Genomic DNA, 19239 nt, shown 5'->3' with positions numbered 1-19239 from the left:
GTGCTGTCTCCTGCCGACATGCCACTGACCCTATTCCCTGGGAAGTTTGTCATTCTTTGTTCTCACCAACGTCAAAAACATCCTTGCCTTCTTATCCTACTTTACTAAGTTCTCATAAACCCTGAAAAAAAATAGTTCTATCAAAAATGGACTCCAGACAACAAATCTATTTCACTTTCAGAGAAAATGACAAATAAAACCCTCATATTTTGAATATATTATTTAATAACTGATGATACTTTACTACCCTGAATGCCATATTTTAATACTCCACAATTATTTCAAATGCAGCTGGCTGATGATATATAGAGTACTATTCAAAGATTCAGATCATTCTTTGGCAGATGAAGTGGGCTTAAGCATTGCTGCCTCAATGTGGTCCAAAAATAGAAGGACATGAGAAATTAACAGGATAACTTTGGTATGAGCGAGATAATTTAAACTGGGTCACATCCAAAATTTTTAATGTAATAGGAATCTCATTTTAAACTTAGCTTCATCTGTGCACTGCTAAAATTGTAGGTACTCACAAACATATTTGAAAATCTGATAAAACCAGCCTGGTAGAATCCTACTCAGAAAGAGGGAAAGATTCTCTTGGATATGCACCCATTATTGGGGTCTAGACATTTGAAATTGTGTCTTAAAAGTAATGAGATGGGCTGACGGAAGTCTTTTGATACGGGCCACTCAAAGATTCCTTGAGAGAAATGTCAGTCTAGGAGATTTTTGAAGAAATTGATTAGGGGCGCCTGGGTGGCTCAGTGGGTTAAGCATCCAACTTTGGCTCAGGTGATGATCTCGCAGTTTGTGAGTTCCAAGCCCTGCATTGAGCTCTGTGCTTCTGACCTTGTTTCAGAAAGTGGGGACAACAAAGATAAGTGAGAGTTAAGTTAGCTGTTAATGTGACTTTATCTGAACCTTGAGCTCTGGAGAGCTTGGAATGGTGTTTTGCATCTCATTCAAAAAATACAGTATGTTTCAAACGATAATTTTTCATTCTGGTCCCTTAAGACTTTTCGAGATCTCTCTCAAGGCATCACAGGCTATGAATAAAAATACTATAGTATAAGGAATTGATGAACCACTTGAACTTTGTGCATTCACTGGTGATCCCTTGTTATTCCATTCTCATTATCAGAAGCTTCTTTTGCCAAAACTACTTTCCTTGACTCCACTCCTCGGACACAATTTGTATTACTTGCTGATAAGAGGCCTCCAGGAATGTACTCCTCTTCAACAGAGTCCCAGAACCACTCACACCATGTAGGCCATGATGTACCGCCACTGAAGCAGGAGACAGATGATAATATTTTTCTCCATAAATGAATCTTTAGACCTTGTTTAATGGTTCCAGTGGGGCAGTGCAACTACTAGTAAGTTACCAATGCACGAATCTCCCTTGTCTATTTGGAACAGATTTTCTCTTTCCAACGGGGTATTATTAAGTAAAGATGCACGTGAAATGATGGACGAGAAATAGCCCAAACCATTGAACTTACCCTGGAAATCAATAGGGAGGGAGACAGACGCCCTTTGCACTCTGCTGTTGATTATTCCACCCTCATCCGCCATCACATCCTTCATCTTCATGCATCCCATGGACTTCAGGACATGTATTCCCACAGACACATAGCTTGCGTCCCCTATATACATGTTTACTCATGTTCTTCCCTTCCTTTGCTCTGAAATGTCTCCCCTCACTGTCTCTATCTGGTGAAATCTCTCTGCTTCTTTAATGTCCAGTTAAAATTTAGTCTTTTGGGGCGCCTGGGTGGCTCAGTCAGTTGAGCATCCGACTTCGGCTCAGGTCATGATCTCACGGTTCGTGGGTTCGAGCCCCGCATCAGGCTCTGTGCTGACTGCTTGCTCAGAGCCTGGGGCCTGCTTCAGATTCTGTCTCCTTCTCTCTCTGCCCCTCCCTCGCTCACGCTTTGTCTCACTCTATCTCTCAAAAAAAAAATGTAAAAAAAAATTAAAATTTAGTCTTTCAACAGCATGACTTAGAATCATGTCTTATATACAAAAAAATATAAAACCCAAAACAATCATGATTACTTCTAAGGGAAATATTTACCATGTTGTCAAATAAAAGCTCAGTGTTCCTACAGTAGCTTCATGTAAAATTTGTTATTGCCTCCTGTATCATGCATTTCATTAGGGACATTTTGTCTTCTCACTAAATTTCACAGGTGTAATAACAACTAATATTTATTGAGAGCTTATTATATGCCAGGTACTGTGTTAAATTCTTAGAACATATTATAACATTTACAACGGTCTAAGCTCACAATTCCACTTATAAGTAAGAATCAAGACACCTAGAAGGATTGAATTAATTGTCAAACTTTCAACTCTGGGATTCAAAATGAACTCTTTAACTTCAAATCCATGTTCTTTACCCTGAAATTATTGTCAAATACCACACCATTCAGTAAAAATGTTACATACAAAACTGTAAGGTCCTCATAATAATTTTTTGAATGGAACTTCTCAACGTAAGACAACTACTTCTTAAATAAAAACTGTCTCATCAATAAAGTTTTGACAACACAAAACAGGAAGTGAAAAAAATGAAAAGAATACAGAAAGGCTTCCTGCCACACTCTAATAAGTCCATGACAAAGAGAAATATCTAAAAATCTGGGGGGAAAAATCCAGCAACAAAAGTGCTAAAAATCTCCTCAGTCCTCTTTTTCTCTGTGTTGTGGCTTTTATAGTCCTATGTTCGGCACTCTTCAGAGTGACTTTTTTGGCAATTCACAAGTAGAAGAGATATTCGATAAGACCAACTTCCTTCAAGGGATCTCCAAAAATCACAAGAAAGAATTTTTAAATTTCATTGACATTCAGTGTGCACACCATGTGACAAATTAGATATGGGAGGACACCGATAATACAGGCCTTATTTAATTCAAGGAATACTTAGCAAGTGCCTATGATACAACATTTCTGTTTCTTATTCCGCCGTAATGACGATTAGTGGAAGAAGAGCTGGGTTGATGGGTAACCCGTTTCCTGGCAACAATGATAAACATGAAGTACATGAATGAGTGTATTTTGACTTAAAGAGTGTATATTCCCCCTGCTCTATGTTATGGAAGCTTTTGCCACGAACACATAAAATATAAAATATTCTTGCTGGGGAGAAGATGAAAATATGGCAAATATATCACTCAACCAATCCAGACTAGGGGATTACGGAACCCAGGGTGGGAGATACTCTTACCTCTTGACAGAAGAGGATATCCTTTCGAGTTTTTCTCCACTTTTCCAAAGCACTGATGTTTCCAGGTTTTACTTCAAACCTAACTTTCAAAACTGGCTTCCCAAAGTTTTCATTCCTCTTCTTTTGATGTATATACAACACAGGGTACTTTGAACTAATCATGTCTTAACAATGGGATTTTATTATAACCATCTTAATTTTTCTCCTTTCTGAAAAATACCTCTACAGAATTGTTATATTGGCTAAATATATCTTAACAATTTTAGCAGGGGCACATGATAATAAAGAAGACAAATGTCTTATAAATATTAATAAGAGACCATAAATATTTAACCTCCAAAATTAACTACTAGTATTTTATGAGAAGAGGTTTGAAGAAAGGAAATAAACATTATCTTAATAATACATTTTCATATCATGAAATATATTATCTTTTGCTCTGTAAATTTCAAGAACATGGTCACGAACTTTTACCAAACGTGATTATTTCCATCTGAATGTCTAAAGCAATCTACTTTGTATGCATAAGTGGTAGATCAGCAAAATACTAATTATTGTTTCTAGCTAGAAATGTTCAATACTTTTTGACTTACAAAACTGAATATTTTAAAATTGGATTAAAATCCCTTGTTTTTGTTACTTCTTAGTTATGTCTTTAGTTTAATATCTGTGGAAAGCATATTCCAACATAAAGTGTATTTCGGCAAATTCTATTTATGGCCATCACGTTTTATCAAACGATACATATAGTAGTATGATTATAGCTTTTGGGTTTTAATACTGAAATGTAAACTCCTTTATTTATTTAACTTATGAGTATTATTTGTGGTACAGTTTTTGAGAGTTTGGTAAAACAGTTTGACAATATAATTAATTAAAATTCAAAATAAGGAAAGAACAATTATCAGCAGGTGGGATTTATCCCAAGCCATGGAATTTACTCATTTTGTGATCAGCCACCAGAAAACACAATTTAGTTTTTTTCTAAGGAAAGGTTAATTTAGCAGCAACCACACCTACCTTTCGGTAAGAGGCAAAATGGTTGATACAACCCTACATCATGCTGTTCAGCAAATGAAAGCGTCTATTTTATATGATTACAGGGAATGAGGCTCTGTTTGTTCACCAGGAGTCCAGGAATGCTCAAGTACTTTTCTGAAAAGGCTTGGAAAGCATGAATATCTGGGGAAAGCTTAAAAGAAACATTCAAGTAGAGGAAGATGCAAAACCAAAGCTTTTCTGATGATTCAAAAACCTCTGTTCCAGCTGAGGATTTAGAGTGAGAAATATTTATTCTTTGGGATTTATAAGGACTGGCCTGGACAACGGCTATAGCAATAAGGAAGTCATATGGCCCCTAACACTGACACAAGCCTGGTTTAATGCTATAATCTGGGAGAAAATTAGCACACATAAGTTAAGGCTTTTATATTCTTTTAAAACATGTATATTGCAAAGCCTTTATGGCCTACTTATAAGCTCCATGTAGTGGCTGGCATCCATTTATAGTAGAGACAAAAAATTTTTTCAGGCAATGTTTTACTGTCTTTTCAAAGTATTGCCAAGCATAAAACCCAAAGAGCTTTACCAAAGACTCGGACACTTCTCTTCATTTCTTGGTTAAAAAAATGAAATAAAGCTATAGACAGCAGAGACAATTACCAAGGAATAATCAGCAAATTTAAATTTACTTAAATTTAAATTTATTATGCCATTTAAATCTCCCAGTTAATGTTTAGACCACATAAAACAATAATTTGTAATGGTTACGAAAATGTGCATTTGTGCATTCTTTCATTAAAATCAATGCAAGAGGCTATATTTTTAAATAGTTTCAAAACCTTTTACCTTTTAAATAGGCATCTGTGGCTCCTAGAATTTTATTACTGTCTTAGGACCCATTCAGATAATTTGTTAGAATGAAGAAGGGTGGGAAGAGGTATATTTACAGGAGATCTCCAAAGTAGGATTGTGATTACTCTTCCCTCCTTGGCTTCCTATAATTTCATCAGGTGAGCTCTGCCGCTATTTAAAACTATCCCAGGCTGATGTCCTTTGAGGCTACTCTATTTTTTCCTCCAAAAGTACTTTTTTGTTCAAAATACAGAACTAAGGGAATACTCTACCGTATGGAAGATTTTATAAAGACACAAACGTAAAATATTCATTTTCTGAGGAATAATTCTAGTCAGAGGGGAAGGAATACCCTAAAATAAGATACATGTTTTTACCCCCCATTTCTTGGCATTTGCTACTTCTGTTCCCTGAATCTGCCTGGGGCCATAGTTTACAATGTATTCCTTTGCACTGCCCCACAACAACCACACTGCTAGTCTTACAACTCTGCTTTTTTTTAAATTGTTTTTATTATTTAGTATTTCACACAAGAAAAAAAAATATATTAATGTAAATTTAAAGTATAAAGAATAACAAAGTTAACTATGTTAACTACGCCCCATATTTAGCAATTAAGTATTTAATATAACCTTGAAGCTTCTTTTCGTACCTCAGTAATTCCTTCTTCTCCCATAAAAGTGTTAATACAATTTAAATTTCCTGTTACTCATTCTCATGGTTTTCATCACATATCTGCTTCATATATATGTCCATGAAATATATACAGCTTAATTTGTAGGTTTATAGACTTTATATACATGGTACCATACCATATTTATAATAGCATGTTTTTGTGATTTAGTCATGCTAACTATGGAAGGGCTAATGCCTTAATTTTCACCATTGTAAATTACTCTTTTAGGTGATTATAATATATGGTATTACTCATCTTCCTGGTGATTTGAATTTTTCAAATGCTTTTTCTTCACCTAAAGACGTGATCATATAGTTTTCTTCTTTATTTTATTAAAATGGTAAATTTTAATTTCTGAATACTAAACTAAACTTAATTTTCTGGGATAAACCACATATGGCTATGTGTGGCATCTCTTTTGTGTTTATTGAATTCACTTTGCTAATATTTTCTGAGTAGTTTTTGTTTCTGTTTCTTATGAGGGATATTAGAATGTAGTTTATTTTTCTTACAATTTTGTTTCCCAGTTTTGGTATCCAAACGATACTGGTCTAATGTGTTACTAAGTGTTTTCTTTTTCACTATTTTCTAAAAGAGTTTGCACAGAATCAGTATTATTTCTACCTTAAATGTTTGGTGCTATTAAGATAAAAATCTTCAGGCCTGAAACTTTCTTTATGGGACAATTCTTAATTAAAATTCAAGTTGTTTAAAATATTTCAGGCTTTTTACATCTCCAGCAATTCATGTCTTTTAAGTAGTTCTTCCATTTTATCTAATTTGTAAGATGGTAGAGCCCTATTAAATATCTTAACCTTGGAATATTATTGACTTGATTATGTTTTAAAAAATTATTTATGAGAGAGAGAGAGTGGGAGAAAGAGAGTGAGAGGCAAATAGGGAGAGAAAAAGAATCCCAAGCAGGCTCCACACTGTCAGCACAGAGCCGGACACAGGGCTTGAACCCACCAACTGTGAGATTATGACCTGAGCAGAAATCAAGAGTAGGACACTTAACTGAATGAGCCACCAAAAAGCCTCATTGACTTTAAATTCAAAGTCTTATGATGGTGACACTAAGTGTGAACTCCCAATGACAGAACGATGTCACCCTAACGTGTGACTTTATGCAATATGGTCATTCTCTTTGTTGTTGTTATTCTTCTTGATAACCCGTACTCTCTTCCTTATCCATCCAACACATTCCCGTGCATCTTTCAAGACTATTCTCAAATTTTACTTTCTTGTTAAAGATTCACTGGTCCTACTTCTGTCCAACATTTCATGTAACGGTGTCACCACCCTTTAATGCCTCATTTCCTTATTCGATTATTTATTAAAAATTATTAAATATTCTATACCAAGAATTATCCTCAGTTTTGAGTGTGTAAGATATTAAACACATAAGGTCTATTTCTTCACAAAAATTTAGCATCCACTAAATAAATTAGATAATAAGCAAATAAGCAAATAAGAGAAGAGATTTGTAGTGAGAATTTGAAGTAGATCAGACCTGAAAACACCCAGGTAAATGGACATTTTACCAAAAGGGCAGTATGCACAAAGAATGGAGTATTTGGGAAGAATGGAGAAGAAAACGGTCAGTGGGTGGGCGGGGTGTGTGGGGGGATTTAAAAACTAAAGTAGGGAATTGCCTAAGTTGTTAATACTATTGGCTGATGGGATTTGTTTTACCTACTTGAAGACCTGGGAGATGGTGTATTAGACGAGATATAAAATTTTTCATATGCTATATAAAACCTAGAGCAAGAATGTGACATTAATGACATTGTAAAAACATTTTTAAAAAGTACAGTTATTAGGTGGACAGCCATTGTAGCATTCTAATTTATGAGCAGTTAATCGTTTTACTAGAAGTATCCCCATACCATGACAGGAGGAGATTATTCCAAGAAAATGTTTATTTTATTGAATTATCTCTTGGTGATTTCATTTCTATCCTCCAGAACTGGTACAGAACTAGCAGACATATATATTCATTTCGCTGTCTTTAAAGCCATTGTTTCAAATCTTCTTTAGAGACTCGGCAATGAAAGACTGAATGAGAAACTCATAAAGAAATTTTTAGAATTATCAGTATTCATATACTTTAGATAGATATGTTAAACAGGGCAGAGAGATCATATACAAATAAAGCAATTTATAAAGATCATTGTGGTATATAAGAAACTGTATAGTCTTGAGTGACTTGACAGTTATTCTTTCTACACTTATCTTTTTAATTTATAAGCACACCTCTTCACCACAGTAAAATCTTCAAAAAAATGACTAAATCAGTCTTTTATTGCTAAATGGATATATTTTAGGAATAAGGGTTTTAATTCCAAAGAAATTAAGTGGAATAATTATTTAACACATCCTACACTTTACCTTACAATCGGACCTTTTGATCCCATACCTAACATTTGGCGGTCAACGTCAAATTTAATATGCTAGTATATTCTATCTTTATTGTTACTATTGTGTAAATATGTTAGCTCAATTCAGATGAATGCTTTACTTTCTAGTCTGTAACTGCATTGTGCTCATTTCTATATATATCGTAATATCTGATCCATTGTTTTCCTCAGAGAGGGCCTTTGGTAATCTTTTTAAGTTTAAATAAACTAATCATCTAAGATACTGTTTTTTTTCTCACCCATATTTACCTTTGTGTTTTATTTTCCCATCTAGGTAGGCAGATGATAGCCCTACTTCTGAGGTTTCACTGAGCTGGGACTGTATAACTAGTACAGGCCGGTAGGTAGTAAGCATTTCTTGGTCCTAAGCATTTAATTCCAGAACACATTTCTCTATTGTCTCTTTTCATGCAGAATAACAGAGGTGACATGGTCCTGATGGTGTAGCTAAAAGATGAAACATCTTCTGGTGGCCTGACTCCCTAAATGTCTGTGTGGAGCAGAGCCCTGTAAAAACCTTCAGTGGATATACAGTTGAGCACAACATTTGTTTTTCTTCTGAAGCCACAAAGATGTTTTGGAGCCTGGGTCACTGCAATAAAGCACATTTGATCATAACAAACTCATACCTTTAATCTTAAGGGATTAAAAAAACCCCTAGTGTTTGTATAAATCTTAACATTTCTCCTCGTTTCTTTTTTCTTAGTGAGGAGTTGTTCAAATGGAAAAAAAATCAATAGTCTTAATGTGTCATATATAAATAAGGAACCATTTGCTCTTCAAAGTACCCATTGTTCTATGTAGGATGGATACTAAAAAAAATGATTTGATTACAGCAGATACTGAAAAAAAAAACTTCAGGGGAGAAGGCTTGTACGTAACAGATGTTCAATACATTCTTCTTAAGAAAAACCTCGCATCATTGGGGTTTTGCAAATGTCCTGAAGTTCACAAATAAATGAATCTGTAGCAATCCTGAACCAGATATGTATTGTCCTCATGAGTTTTTGTCCGGAATTAGATAGAACCATCAGCTTTCTGCTAGAGATTTTTAAATCAAACTTTCCAAAAACTATAAAATAGACATATCTCAACATGCTCTCCTTCAGCGGCTCATTTTACTTTAAATTGAACCTATAATGGATTTCTGGCTCGTATGTACTACAGGTTTTTCTCTACAGCAAATCAGGATAATATACCAACGTATGGGTGTGTGAGAGGAGAGTTGTGTGAATCTGTTCTTGTCATCATCTTTATTTGTTATAACATTTCTGTCTCTCTCTGGTTCCTTTCTAACCTCATAAGGCTATGTCTTAAAACAATTGAGGAAAAATGAATAAAAATTACAGAAACATAAGAAAAAGTGTTTTTAAGATATTGAAGCCTCCAGATTCAATATTCAAACAAGGCTAGATTCCTATGAGTCCCTTACTATTTTTCAAACTGCTCCAGAAATTGTCTGCATTTTTTTCTTTCTAAAAGCTATCACTAATAATCATTTCTTGAGGGTATGTGCTCTGTGAATTCAAGATTAGTGTTTGTTGCTTATCAACTTCGACTATTTCCTTCTTTGGAAAACAAAGAGAGGACTTTCTACATGTGATATAAGAAAACAGATTGGAATTTTCAGAGTTTCAGTTTGTAAGACATATGTCATTGTTTACAGAGCAGTTTCATTCTACATTGTCAACACCCTTTTATAAATATTTCTTGGTTTCATACCCACCCAGATCCCCCGCCCCACTTTCACTTTTTATTCTTGAAAGTAGAATTTATCACTCTGACTCCTAGGTCAGAAGGCTCCTTGTTCAACAAGCCTTCAACAGTTCAAAAGTCCTGAAGGTACAATTAGAAAGAAACAAGAAACTCACAAACAGATTATTTATATGTCTGTGGAAAAAGCCAGATGAATGAGTCACATCATATTCTACTTTCACTCCTTGCGGGACAAACTACCTTGGGACACAAATTTCTAATATTTACTATATGCAGAAATTCTATAATATGAAAAAGGGTGTATTGACAGACACTTGAAAATAATTGTTCTTTTAACATCTGTTGGTTGAGAGGTGCTTAGTAACAGAAATCTTCCAGTAACACTTTTATAATAGTTCATGGTGAGTTGTGCTGTGGTTAAAAAAAATAACCTGTATCTATACATCTGTATCTATATATCTAAGTTCTCACTCATGTTAAAGATTGGCAGCTATGGTTTGGTTACAAAATTACCCTGTGTGTTTTCTAATGTGAGCATCTCAGTTGCTAAAGCAGACCCTGTCAGAGACAAGCAGTTCCTGTGGCAGAGAGAAACAATCAACAGGATGGGTCAAGCATGCAATGACTGTTAAGAGGAAGAGATTTTCAACATTTCTATTCACTCTATATTGGCCAAAGTAAATCATATGGCCAAAACGGACAATAGGATATGAAAATATTCTCCTCCCCCCCCAAAAGGCAGTCTAAAACACATGGTATGGTAGATCGCCTGTGTACATATTGGAAATCACTGAACTACCTATATCCACAATCCTTAGAATGTGACTTTCTAGATTCTCCCTTCAAGATATGGAGATGATTGCACCACTCTTTAAAGGGGCCTTGGCCTTGTGATTGACTCCAGATGACAGATTGTGATATAAGTGCTGGTATTCCACTTCTGAACAGAGATCTTAAGAGCCTTTCACAGTTTAACTGTCTTCTTCTGGATCCCTGTCATATCCTGAGAAGAGACAGTTCACCCAACTGAGGTAATCCTAGACAGGTCAGCCACAGCCTGCTTCTCAGTTTACTACAAATGCATTAATGATCCTAGCCAAGACCAACTAAGTATGGACATGAGTAGAAACCTCATAAACTAATAAACTCGTGAATAATGAAAAAAGATTCTTGTCTTATGTCATTAAGCTTTGTGCCATTTTGTTACATTACTATGGAATTACCATGACAATAGATAACAAACACATGACAATTAACAGGGTAAAAAATTTTACAGAAAAGGGGTAGTGGTGAATGACTCAGAAAAGTAGTATAACTTTATACATCTTTAAGTGAATTCCATTTATCTAAAATATAGATACAAGAAAACATAGTATATTTGACTTTTTCTTTGCCAATTTTGATACCTTTTATTTATTTTGTTGTATGATTGCTGATGCTAGGACTCCCAACACTATGTTAAACAACAGTGATGAGAGTGGACATCCCTGTCATGTTCCTGATCTCAGGGGGAAAGCTCTCCCTGAGGATGATCTCCCTGAGGATGATAGTACCTGTGGGCTTTACATATAATGGCTTTTAGGATGTTTAGGTATGTTCCTTCTATCCAGAATTTCTTGAAGGTTTTTATTAAGAAAGGATGCTGTATCTTGTCAAATGCATGAATTCAGCAAAGTTGCAGGATACAAAATCAGCATACAGAAGTCAGTTGAATTTCTATACACCAATAATGAAACAACAGAAAGAGAAATAAAGAAATCGATTCCATTTAAAACCATAAAATACCTAGGAATAAACCTAACCAAAGATGTAAAAGATCTGTATGCTGAAAACTATAGAAACCTTATGAAGGAAAGTGAAGACACAAAGAGAAAAACATTCCATGCTCGTGGAAGGGAAGAATAAATATTGTTAAAGCTTCAATACTACCTAAAGCAATCTACACATTCAATGCAATCCCGTCAAAATTGCACTGGCATTCTTCTCAAAGCTAGAACAAACAATCCTAAAGTTTGTATGGTACCACAAATGACCCCGAATAGCCAAAGTAATGTTGAAAAAGAAAACCAAAGAGGGAGGCACCACAATCCCAGACTTTAGCCTCTACTAAAAAGTTGTAATCATCAAGAAAGTAAGGTAGTGACACAAAAACAGACACATATACCAATGGAATAGAATAGAGAACCCAGAATTGGACCCACAAATGAATGGCCAACTAATCTTTGACAAAGCAGGAAAGAGTATCCAATGGAAAAAAGACAGTCTCTTTAGCAAATGATGCTGGGAGAACTGGACAGCAACATGCAGAAGAGTGAAACTAGACCACTTTCTTACAACATTCACAAAAATAAACTCAAAATGGATGAAAGACCTAAATGTGAGACAGGAAACCATCAAAACCCTAGAGGAGAAAACAGGCAACAACCACTTCAACCTTGGCCATGGCAATGTCTTGATCAACACATCTACAAAGGCAAGGGAATTAAAAGCAAAAATGAACTACTGGGACAGCATGAAGATAAAAAGCTTCTGAACTGCAAAGGAAACAATGAACAAAATTAAAAGGCAACCGAAGGAATGGGAAATGATATTTGCAAATGACGTATTGAATAAAGGGTTAATATCCAAAATCTATAAACTAAGAAACTCAACACCCAAAAAACAAATAATCAAGCAAAGCAATGGGCAGAAGCTAAGAACAGACACTTTTCCAAAGAAGATGTCCAGATGGCCAACAAACACATGAAAAGATGCTCAACGTCACTCATCCTCAGGGAAATACAAATCAAACTACACTGAGATACCACCTCACACCGATCACAGTGCCTAAAATGAACAACTCAGGAAACAACAGATGTTGGCAAGAATGTGGAGAAAGGGGAACCCTCTTCAACTGTTGGTGGGAATGCAAACTGATGCAGCCGCTCTGGAAAACAGTGAGGACGTTCCTCAAAAATTAAAAATAGGATTACCCTATGACCCAGCAATAGCACTACTAGCAATTTATTCAAAGGATATAGGAGTGCTGAATCATAGGGGCATATGTACCCCAATGTTTATAGCAGTGCTTTAAACAATAGCCAAATTATGGAAAGAGCCTAAATGTCCATCAACTGATGAATGGACAGTTTATATATACGATGGAAGAAGATGTGGTTTGTATATACAATGGAATACTACTTGGCAATGAGAAAGAATGAAATCCCGCCATTTGCAGCAACATAGATGGAACTGGAGTGTATTACGCTAAGTGAAATATGTCAGTCAGAGAAAGACAGATATCATATGTTTTCACTCATACGTAGAACTGGAGAAACTTAACAGAAAACCACGGGGGAAGGGAAGGGGAAAAATAGTTACAGAGATGGAGGAAGACAAACCATAAGAGACTTTTAAATACAGAGGACAAATTGAGGGTTCATGGCGGGGGCGGTGGAGAGGGGAAAATGGGTGATGGGCATTGAGGAGGGCTCTTGGGATGAGCACTAGGTGTTGTATGTAAGCAATGAATCATGGGAATCTAACCCCAAAACCAAGAGCACACTGTACACACTGTATATTAGCCAATTTGACAATAAATTATATTTAAAAAATACATTACATATGCCTTTATTCAGACTAAAATAGATTAGTACATAGAAGATTCATGAACTTATTTTATTTTATTTAAATCCAACCTAGTTAACATATAATGTAATAATGATTTCAGGAGTAGAAATTAATGATTTATCTCTTAACATACAACAACACCCAGTGCTCCTCCCATGTGCCCCTTTGATTCATCATTTTTGTATCCTTTGGATAAATACCTAGTAGTGCAATTGCTGGGTCATAGGGCAGTTCTATTTTTAATTTTTTGAAGAACCTCCAAACTGTTTTCCAGAGTGGCTGCACCACCTTGCATTCCCACCAACAATGCAAAAGAGATCCTCTTTCTCCGCATCCTCGCCAACATCTGTTGTTGCTTGAGTTGTTAACGTTAGCCATTCTGACAGGTGTGAGGTGGTATCTCATTGTGGTTTTGATTTTTGTCTATTAGTCACCTGGATGCCTTCTTTGAAGAAATGTGTGTTCTTATCTTTTGCCCATCTCTTCAACTGGATTATTTACTTTTTTTGGTGTTGAGTTTGATAAGTTCTTCATAGATTTTGGATACTAACCTTATCCGACATGTCCCAATAGTTCATTTTTGTTTATATTTCCCTTGCCTGTGGAGACCTATCTAGTAAAAAGTTGCTGCAGCCAAGGTCAAAGAGGTTGCTACTTATTGTCTCCTCTAGGATTTTGATGGCTTCCCGTCTTACATTGAGGTCTTTCATCCGTTTTGAGTTTATTTTTGTGTATGGTATAAGAAAGTGGTCCAGGTTCATTCTTCTGCATGTCGCTGTCCAGTTTTTGCAGGACCATTTGCTGAAGAAACTCTCTTTTTTCCACTGGATATTCTTTCTTGCTCTGTCAAAGATTAGTTGGCCATATATTTGTGGGTCCATTATTGGGTTCTCTATTTTGTTCCATTAATCTGATCTGTGTCTGTTTTTGTGCCGGTACCATACTGTCTTGATGATTACAGCTTTGTAATATAACTTGAAGACTGGAATTATGATGCCCCCAGCTTTGGCTTTATTTTTCAACACTACTTTAGCTATTCAGGGTCATTTCTGGTCCCCCACAAATTTTAGAATTGTTTGTTCTATTCTGTGAAGAATGCTGGTGTTATTTTAATAGAGAGTTCATTAAATGTGTCAATTGTTTTGGGTAGCATTAATGTTTTAACAATATTCTTTTTGTAATCCATGAGCATGGAATGTTTTTTCATTTCTTTGTGTCTACTTCAAATTTCTTTTGTAACTATTCTATAGTTTTCAGCATACATATCTTTTACCTCTTGGTTAGGTTTATTCCTAGGTATTTTATGGTTCTCAGTGTAATTGTAAATGGGATTGATTCCTTGATTTCTCTTTCTGCTGCTTCACTATTGGTGTATAAAAATGCAACCGATTTCTGTATGTTGATTTTATATCCTGCGACTTTGCTGAATTCATGGATCAGTTCTAACAGTTTTTTTTTTGGGGGGGTGGAGTCTTTTGTGTTTTCCACACACAGTATTGTGTCATCTGTGAAGAGTGAAAATTTGACTTCTTCCTTGCCAATTTGGATGACTTTTATTTCTTTTTGTTGTCTGATTGCTGACTCTAGGACTTCCAACACTATGTTGAATAATAGTGGTGATAGTGGGCATCCTTGTCATGTTCCTGACCTTAGGGGGAAAGTTCTCAGTTTTTCCCCATCAAGGAAGATATTAGCTGTGGGTCTTTCATATACGGCCTTTGTAATCTTGAGGTATGGTTCCTCTATCCCTACTTTCTTGAGGGTTTTTATCAAGAAGGAATGCTGAATTTTTTCAAATACTTTTTCTGCATCTATTGAGAGGTTATATGGTTCTTATCCTTATTTTTATTAATGTGATGTATCATATTGATTTTGTGGATATTGAACCAGCCCTGCAGCTCAGGAATAAATGCCATATGATCATGTTGAGTGATTCTATTAATGTATTGTTGGATTCAGTTTGCTAATACTTGTTGAGATTTTTTGCATCCATGTTCATCACAGAAATTGGTCTGTAGTTCTCCTTTTTAGTGGGATATTTGGTTTGGGGCTCAATGTAATGTTGGCCTCGTAGAATCAGTGTGGAATTTTTCCTTCCATATCTATTTTTTGGAACAGCTTCAAAATAAGAGGTGTTAACTCTTCTTTAAATGTTTGGTAGAATTCCTCTGGTAAGTCATCTGGCCCTAGACTCTGTTGGGAGCTTTTTTATTACTGGCTCCATTTCCTAACTGGTTATGGATCTGTTCAACATTTCTATTTCTTCCTGTTTCAGTTTTGGTAGTTAGGATATTTCTAAGAATTTGACCATTTCTTCCAGATTGCCCAATTTGCTGGCATATTAATTGCTCATAATATTCTCTTATTATTATTTGTATATCTGCAGTGTTGGTTGTGATCTCTCCCCTTTCACTTGTGATTTTATTTATTTGGTTCCTTTCCTTTTTCTTTTTTATCAGCCTGGTTAGGGCTTTATCAATTTTGCTAATTCTTTCAAAGAACCTGCTCCCGGTTTCATTGATCTGTACTACTGTTTTGTTTTGTTTTGTTTTCAATATCATTGATTTCTGCTCTCATCTTTATTTTTTCCCTTCTTCTGCTGGTTTTGGGCTTTCTTTGCTGTTCTTTTCCCAGATCCTTTAGGTGTCAGGTTAGGTTGTGTATTTGAGACCTTTCTTCTTTCTTTAGGAAGGTATGGATTGTTATATACCTCCTTCTTATAACCACCTTGTTGTTAGATCTTCTTGGTGGATAAACATCTTAATTATGATAGAGTGCCTTTCTTCATCTCTTGTTACAGTCTTTGTTTTAAAGTTCAGTTTGTCTGATAGAAGTATGGCTAGTCCGGCTCTCTTTTTTGTTATGTGCATTAGCATTATACATGGTTCTCTATCCCTTCACTTTCAATCTGCAGGTATCTTTAGGTCTAAAATGAGTCTTTTGTAGGCAACATAAAGATGTGTCTTGTTTTTTCCATTTATTTATTTTTGAGCAACACAGAGACAGAGAGAGCGCAGATGTTGGGAAGGAGCAGACCCAAAGGGAGAGAGGGAACCCCAAGCAGGTCAGATCAACAAATTGCCAACTGAGTTTGTATAGAATAAACTTCAAATTTAGAGAATGCACCAAGCATCAAATGCTCTTTTCTTACTCATTTCTTCTGGGAGAATTCAGTATTCTCATTTTTTATAAGACATGTAAGAATAAACAATGCGTCTTAGGTTAAGCATAAAGAATAATAATTTTTAAGTTTATATTTTGAGATAAAGAGAGCACAGGGAGGGGCAGGGAGAGAGGAGGAGAGAGAGAGAGAGAGAGAGAAAGAGAAAGAGAGAGAGAGAGTGAGAGAGAGAATCTCAAGTAGGTTCTGCCCTACCAGCACAGAGACCAACAAGGGACTCACATTCACGAACCATGAGATCACAATCTGAGCCGAAATCAAGAGTCGGATACCTAACCAAATGAGCCACCCAGGTTCCCCGAGAATAATAATTTTTAGAATAACTTTATGATTTACCATCCCATTGTTCTTTTTTGTTCTTAGATATTTTATCTCAAGATTTGTCAACATTTCATAGTACATTCTCTTTCCTAAAAGTTTTCATTCTATCTACCTCTGTGTACTCCATCTTCCTTTATCTCTTCCTCGTGTTTCAATAGACTAAGTCTAATTAAATGATGCTTTTTATTGGTCTGGCTGTAAAACAAATGCATTACTAAAAAGCAATCTGCTCTCTGTGGCTTGCCTTTAGTTTCTCTCATGGAGACAGTTTTGTCCTTACTATTTCAACTCTCATCTCAATAAGGAAGAATCCCCAATGTATATTTCTGATATTGACCTATTTTCTGTATTAAGCCATATTTTCAGCCACCTACTAACACTTCCTGTACTCTTAAAATATATTTTTTTTCTAAAATTCAATTGCCTCTGGTCAACTACATTGGAAATATTACTCATCTTTCGCCAGTCCCTACGTTTTATTCTCTTGTGTCTTAGTCACTAAGGCACACTTAAATTCTTACATCTACTTCTTTGTGCATTATCAACTTTATAATCCACTTACTTACCAGTTGATACTTGGACTAACCTTTTCCATTTTGGGTTTTTCCAATTTAGTCTACCTAGCACATTAATGCTGGAGTAATTTTCCTAAAACACTATTATAATAAGGACATTCTCCCTTCGAAATTTCTTTAAAAAAGTTTTGAAATTCCAATATGTTAACATACAGTGTAATATTAGTTTTTAGTTGTTGCTTAATTCCACCTATGAGTGAAATCATATGGTAATTTGTCTTTCTCTAACTTCTTTCGCTTAGCATAAAACTCTCCACCTCCATCTACATCAGTGCAAACAAATGGCAAGATTCCATTCTTTGTTATGGTTGACTAATATTCCATTGTATATAAATACCAAAACTTCTTTATCCATTCATCAGTCACTGGACCCTTGGGTTCTTTTCATAGTTTGGCTTTTGTAGATAGTGCTGCTATAAACATCAAGGTGCATGTATCCCTTTAAAATAGTGCTCTTGTATTCTTTGGGTAAATACCTAGTAGTGCAATTGCTGGATTATATGGTAGTTCTACTTTTAACGTTCTGAAGAGCCTCCATACTTTTTTCCAGAGTGGCTGCACCAGTTTGCATTTCCACCAACAATGCAAGAAGATTCTTTTTACTACACATCCTCGCCAACACTTGCTGTTTCTTATGCTTATTATTTTAGCCATTCTGATAGGTGTGAGTTTTATGGCATTGTGTGTTTTTGTTTTGGGGTTTTTTGCTATTGGTTTTTTGTTTTTTGGGGGTTTTTTTTTGTTTTTTTTTTTTTTTTTGCATTTCTCTGATTAGTGATGTTGAGCATCTTTTAATGTCTGTGTATCTCCTTTGGAGAAATGTCTGTTCATGCCTTCTGTCTATTTTTAATTAGATTGCTTGTTTTTTGGGATGTTGAGTTGTATGGGTTCCTTAAACACTCTAGAAACTAACACTTTATTGGATATATCATTTGCAAATATTTTCTCCCATTCAGTGGGTTGTCTTATAATTTCGCTGATTGTTTCCTTTGGTGTGAAGAAGCTTTTTATTTTGATGTAGTCCCTATGGTTTATTTCTGCTTTTGTTCCCCTTGCCTCAGGACACATATTTAGAAAGACGCTATTATGGCCAATGTCAGAGAAATTACTGCCTGTGCTCTCCTCTAGGATTTTTTTTTTATGGTTACACATCCTACATTTACATCTTTAATCCATTCTGAGGTTTTTTTATGTGTACGGTATAAGAAGGTGGTCCAGTTGCTTTCTTTTGCATGCTGCTGTCCAGTTTTCCTGACAGCATTTGTCAAAGAGACTGTTTCCCCGCCCCCCCCCCCCCCGTTGGATATTCTTTCCTTCTTCATCAAAGATTAAATGACAATATAATTGTGGGTTTATTTCTGGACTCTCTAATCATTCCAATGATCTATTTTTTTTTATGCCAACACCATACTTTTTGATTACTACGGCTTTGTAACATAACTTAAAGTCTGGAATTGTGATACTCCCAGTTGCTTTTCTGTTTCAGGATTGCTTTGGCTATTCTGGTTTTCCCGTTTCCAAAAAAATGTTAGGATTATCTGTTCTAGTTCTAGTTGTATAATAACTTTATGGTTTATGACAGGGATCATGTTAAATCTGTAGATTACTTTGGGTCATATGGTCATTTTAATAATATTTGTTCCCCCAATACATGAGCA

This window comes from Acinonyx jubatus, chromosome B1 (genome assembly GCF_027475565.1).
Source record: "Acinonyx jubatus isolate Ajub_Pintada_27869175 chromosome B1, VMU_Ajub_asm_v1.0, whole genome shotgun sequence".
Classification (NCBI taxonomy): Eukaryota; Metazoa; Chordata; class Mammalia; order Carnivora; family Felidae; genus Acinonyx; species Acinonyx jubatus.
The sequence above is the reverse complement of the archived record's forward strand: the minus strand, read 5'-3'. Positions refer to the sequence as shown.